Source organism: Schistocerca cancellata, chromosome 6 (assembly GCF_023864275.1).
Source record: "Schistocerca cancellata isolate TAMUIC-IGC-003103 chromosome 6, iqSchCanc2.1, whole genome shotgun sequence".
NCBI classification, from domain to species: Eukaryota; Metazoa; Arthropoda; class Insecta; order Orthoptera; family Acrididae; genus Schistocerca; species Schistocerca cancellata.
This window is the reverse complement of record NC_064631.1, coordinates 681987501-681993725: the sequence shown is the minus strand read 5'-3', so window position 1 is coordinate 681993725 and position 6225 is coordinate 681987501.

Below are 6225 nucleotides of genomic sequence, written 5' to 3'. Positions count from 1 at the left end.
TGGTCTTTCAGCACGGCCTACTCGACCTCCCGACTTGATCCGTCTGGACTTTTTTGTGTGATGAGAAATGCGCAACCTTGTTTAAAAAAACTCCTGTTGACTCTGAAGAATATCTGGTTGCCTCGACAGTAGCAACAGCAGTAGAAATTAATCACACTTCTGCAGCCGTTGACTATGTTAGACAGAAAAGGAGCCACCTGTGAAATTCTGCTTACAAGTCAATGGAAGCATTTTTGAACCTCTATTGTAACTGGAGTATTGTGTCGTTTTAATGGTGTTGTCTCTTGGTAAAAAAGAATTAAAGCTTTTTATATTACTTCTGGTCCTTACAGAGAAAAAAAATTAGAAAATGTGTGTTCAGTATCTCGTGGAACCTCCAAGAAATTTTCCGTTTAAATAATCTTCACCCTGTACATAATCCAATACGTGAACTATTTTCTGGAAATATGCCCGTAAAATGCTGTACAGTGCGATAGCACGCATGACATTGGTGCGGGAACGCTAGAGACTTGTCGACCTCTGCGAACGTCAGTTGCCAGCAACGGTTCGAACGCATAACCCGTCACACGTTTCGTGTCCAACCTTTCACATGCTGCACCCACGCGAACAAAGGACCAGCGGGAAAAATACCGCGTAAATAGCGCCAGCATGACCCCGACTGCGTATAGCTGAATGGGGGGCGCCTATTTAAAATGCGAGGCGGCGTCCCGTGGAAATGAAAACGGGAGCAAAAAAATTCCGCTAAGCACTGTAGCCGAGGAAATGAATAGCCACTGTGGCCACTAGTGTGTTTGTGTAAGAGAGGGAGGGGTGGGGTAGAGAGGTGGGGGCAGGGAGTGGAGAGAGGATAAAGGGTGATTCGGAGAGATGCGTATGCATATCATGTATATTTTACTAAAGCTTAATATGCAGAGTGTGTCCGTCAAAACCCCTGCACCTAAATCCCATTCTCTCCTCCCCCCGTTCCCCTTCCTCTCATTTCACCCGCGCTGTATCAGTAACATCGTTCGGTGTCACATTTTACGGGTAGAAATGTCACTCTGAAGGCGTGGCTCTCCTCTGTGCGACAAGTACTTCAAAAAAAATGCATGGCTGAAAATGTTGGCACGGATGGGAGAGGCCCATCAGCAGAGCGGACGTGCGCATAAACTGTTTCCGGCTACTATTCTCGCAGGCCTGCAGCCGAACATGCCTGTATTCAATAATCCGCTCGCATGTTTTCCTTTACTCATGATGGCAGTAAATTATGTTTTAAACCTTATACGGATTATAGTTACCGGAGTGAAGTTTTATATAACACGGACTGATAAACTAGTTGTTTTATCTGTAGTAGCCCTATTTTAGTCACCATCACCATATTTTATGTTAAAATGTAATGATGGTGAAATTTACTGCAACAAGTCAGTTGTTTTATCTGTAGTAGCCCTATTTTTAGTCACCATCACCATATTTTATGTTAAAATATAATGATGGTGAAATTTACTGCCACAAGTCAGTAGTTTGTGGTTAATGTGAAAATCTCATAAAAGTTCTTCATCCAGGGTCACTTTTACATGTTCCCTTTCGCCCGCGATAAATTGAAAGTGGAATTATGCTACATTTCAAACGAAGTAATACGTGAGATATGACACTGCAAAAGAAGTATTTTTATGGAATTATTACATTTTATTTGGAATATATTGGTGATTTATGTGACCTGTGATAGAAAATATTTAAAGGACGCAATGATTTCCCGCCAAGGGCTGCTGATACAATTTTTGTATTGAACAACCAGTATAGACAATATCCCAGGCGAACTTCTGAAATCTGGAGGAGCAAAACTGAATCAGGAGTTGTATAATCTTGTTTTCAACATGTACGAGCAGGGTAAAATTCCTACAGACCTTGAGAAAAAAAATTATGATCCCCCATCCAAAGAAGACAGATGCTACAAGATGTGAAAATTATAGGACGCTCAGCCTAGTTACTCACGCCTCTAAAACAGTAACCTCAATTATGCTAAAACGCATAGAACAAAAATTCGAAGCTACACTCTCCGAAGTCCAGTTTGGATTCCGGAAAGATGGAGGAACCAGAGAAGCAATGTTTGCTCAAAAACTAATAATAGAGAAACGACTAGATAAGAACCTGACTACATACATAGCTTTCGTAGATGTAGAGAAAGCCTTTGATTATGTTAAATGGGATAAGATGTTTGAGGTACTCAAAAAAGTAGGAATAGACATGATGATGATGATGATGAGCGTTTGGCGTCATTGGCCGGGAGGCCCCTCGCGGGGCAGGTCCGGCCGCCTTGGCGCAGGTCTTATTACATTCGGCGCCACATCGGGCGACCTGCACGCCGGGGAATAGACTATAAGGATAGAATGATATGGAACCTGTACAAAAACGAGACAGCAGTTATCCGTGGACGGAAAAAACAGGAAGAGATGCAGATACGGAAAGGTGTCAGACAAGGTTGCGCACTATCCCCTGTTATCTTTAACCTATACATTGAAGAGGCGCTGAAAAAAGTAAGGGAAAATTCACAGACAGGTGTAGTAATTCATGGCCAACGAATATATATCATAAGATATGCCGATGATATAGCTGTCCTGACTGAAAGTGAAGAGGATCATGTAGTCCTACTGAATAGAATGGATAAAGTTGTGGTGGTAGAATATAATATGAGAATTAATAAAGCAAAAACAAAAGTAATGGCATGCGACAAAAAAGATCAAGTGAAAGTCCAAGTTCATGTAGGCAATGAACTGCTTGAAGAAGTTGATAAATTTACTTATCTGGCCAGTAATACTATCAGGGATGGAAGGAGCAAGGCAGAAGTGAGAAGTAGAATTGCTCAAGCAAAGGCTGCTTTTAACAAGAAGAAAAACATCTTAACATCTAAGAGCATCAGCCTTGAAATCAGGAAAAGATTTTTGAAATCATATGTGTTGAGTGTGGCATGCCATGGGTGTGAAACATGGACTCTCGGGACAGAGGAAGACCAGAAGCTAAATTCTTTTGAAATGTGGTGCTGTTGACGCATGCTCAAAATAAAATGTATCGACAAGGTCACAAACGAAGTGGTTCTGGAAAAAGAAGAAGAGTGCATTTTACAGGCTATCTATTAAGACATAAAGGACTCCTGAACACAATCATAGAGGGATATGTCGAGGGAAAAAGACCAAGAGGAAGACCACGACTGAGGTACATGGATCAAATCGTGAAAGATGTGGGATGTAACACCTATAAAGAAATGAAGAGAAAAGCTGAAAGATGCACAGAATGGAGACAAGCTGCCATTGTAGCTGTTGCAAACCAATCCTTGGATTGACCACTACAGGAGGGCAGGAGGAACCAGTTTCGGTCCACGGACCATATTCAGGTTCCTGTATCCAATTGAAAAGACGTATATAAAGCAATACAAGATTAAACTTTCGAACTTTTACTAACTGATGTACCTGCTAACGAACAAAATCCATCTAATAAAATGTAACGTACTCCAACAAAAGCATTTACAACATCATACCGGGCGATATAAAGTCACAGGCGTCACATTGTGAAACCTATGAATTCGTTAATGCAAATAAAATTACGACACACAGAATAATGTAACCAACTACAAACAAAGCATATCAAAAACAGCACAGGTACATCGCATTTACACAGAGATAGCTGTTGTCACATAGTAATATAAGTCACATAGTCAATTATAAACTGTGTTAGGCAATGCACTCATTCATACTATAATAACCGTCAGCATTAACGCTACGAACAGGAGCCCGTCGACTGTTGAGTACATTGATTTTGTCTTATGAAATCTAAATTTTTTTACAGAAAATAAGTTTAGTTTTCGTTTTCTCCAGAATTTGAACTTTTATACGGGCAACGTCATTTCGAAATGGCTTTGCTAGCGCTCCAAGACACGGTCTACTTTTAACAAAACTTTTATTGCGAACGTGACGCAACTTTAAGAGACCCTCTCTTGGAACACAAAAAAACAACAGATTGGCGTTTTAAGTATCGATTAATAAGATATTCCCATTATGTGTGGTTACTGTTTCAGCCCCTATCAATTTGATAACTACGTTTGGATCCTCTCCACGAGTTTATCCTGTTGAACTGTATTTGTACATTCGATTTAAAAGGGTTTTTTATTATTCCTTAGAATGCATGCGAATTAAATTAGTTCCGACATTTGTGTTGTTTACATAAAGTTCCTCTCACGATGCGAATACATCGGGCAGTAGCTACGAGTGCGTGCAACATCTCTGTAAAAGGTAACTACTTTTTCTTTCTTATTATTTGTTGCACTTTTCAAAATTTTCTTACCTTTTCGCAGCAATACTCAATCTTTCTTTTTTATAAAATTGTAAATGACTGGTTAATGCTGATTATTTATTTTAATTACTACATTCAATTTTTCTTTTAAATAAATTAATGCTGTGAATTAGGCAAGTGTTTATATATCAATAAATATAATATGCTCATGAAGCAGTAGCGCACTTTATGAAGCTAAAGTAAAATTTCATTGAAAGCCAGTAACTCATCAGTATTCTGGTCCTGATGAGTGTTTTGATAATATTGGTTGACGCTTGTTTACTCCTCGCTGAAAGGTTTGATAGTATAAGCACAAATGTTTTGAAATCATTCACTGCCCGATGTGTTTTTCTTAGTCAGCACTGCATTTGTTTCCTGTAACGTCACCGCGTGTTTCTGGTAACGGGCACGTAAGGCCAAGTGCAATAATAATATCGTAGTAAGGCAGCACATTTGTGCAACTGCTTCGTTCTATAATTTCCTTCTCAACCTGTCTGCGCCATACCCACATCTAAACACATGTTGTGTTTACTGTGACAATATTCATTGTTTTTCTATGCAATTGGTGGTGGTTTTAGTGAAATGTCGTACATTACGGAAAGGAGACCAGTAGATCAATTTTTTTTGTGTGTGTCTTATCTGTCCCATTTCTTTTAAAGCCTAAAACTACAGAAGATTTTCTGTAAGTAAAAAAAAAATGGTTCAAATGGCTATGAGCACTATGGGACTTAACTTCTGAGGCCATCAATCCCCTAGAACTTAGAACCACGTAAACCTAACTAACATAAGGACATCACATACATCCATGCCCGAAGCAGAATTCGAACCTGTGACCGTAACGGCCACGCGGTTCCAGACTGAAGCGCCTAGAACTGCTCGGCCACCACGGCCGGCTTTCTGTAAGTAATTTTTCCTTTTTTGATTTATATTAATTTGAGTCTGCCTTTAAATATTTCTCTTGAAAGGCCGTTATCTACAGACATGTTCGCTTTTTCCAAACGTCGAGTGGATTCCTTCACGTCAGCTTGCATTAACTTCGAAAATTCATAATTTTCATTATTCGCTAACTACTTCTAGATCATTTTTGAAACCAAACAGCTTTGAATACTTGTACAATTGTCACTCCGTTTTCAATAAATAGACCTTATGGCTTATTAAATGATAACAGGCATATGAAAGTTCCAGTTTCGTTTTCGTCCTGTTCTTATCGTTTTTAACATTTTCTTTTTATTTAATAATCTTCTCACATTCACTGTAAGCTATACCGGAATCCTGTAAAATGTCGTTCAGCAACAATCCAGCAAGTACGCAAATTGTGTAGAAATTAATGCTAAACTACTAACGCGCATCCGACCATCTTTATCGGAACATTATTTAACATTTTATGGCGAGGGAACTAAGGGTGGTCAGGGTAAAAACACGCACTTAAGGAAAAAATGCGATACTCCAATTAATCTTTGATTTTAGCTCATATGTACTAATCATTGTACAAAAGTTAATTTTTACTCTTAAGATAGACGCTACAAAGGCGAGAGTACAACAGCATTTACTACATGCACTGACTGGACAGGCGAATAAAAGTATCCCTTCAGTCGTACAATAGTTCTCAGGTGAAATTCCCCAGTAGTGATCACAGGGAAATGATCCACAAAACTGTTGTCCAGTGTCCTTGACATCTATTTGTTGTAGATTCCTGGAACGTAGTCTAAGCTCAAACGAAATGTTGTAGCTCGAAGAGAGTGACCACCTCCATGCCAACTCATATGAATCCCTAAAATATTGATCATATGAAATACAACTCGCACCTTTCTCAATAACACCCTGAAACCCATGGATCAAGGCAGTTAAGGAGACGCCCTATTTGTCGATTTACGAAAAGCATTTATTTCAGTATCACATCTATAGTTTTTATGGAAGTACGAT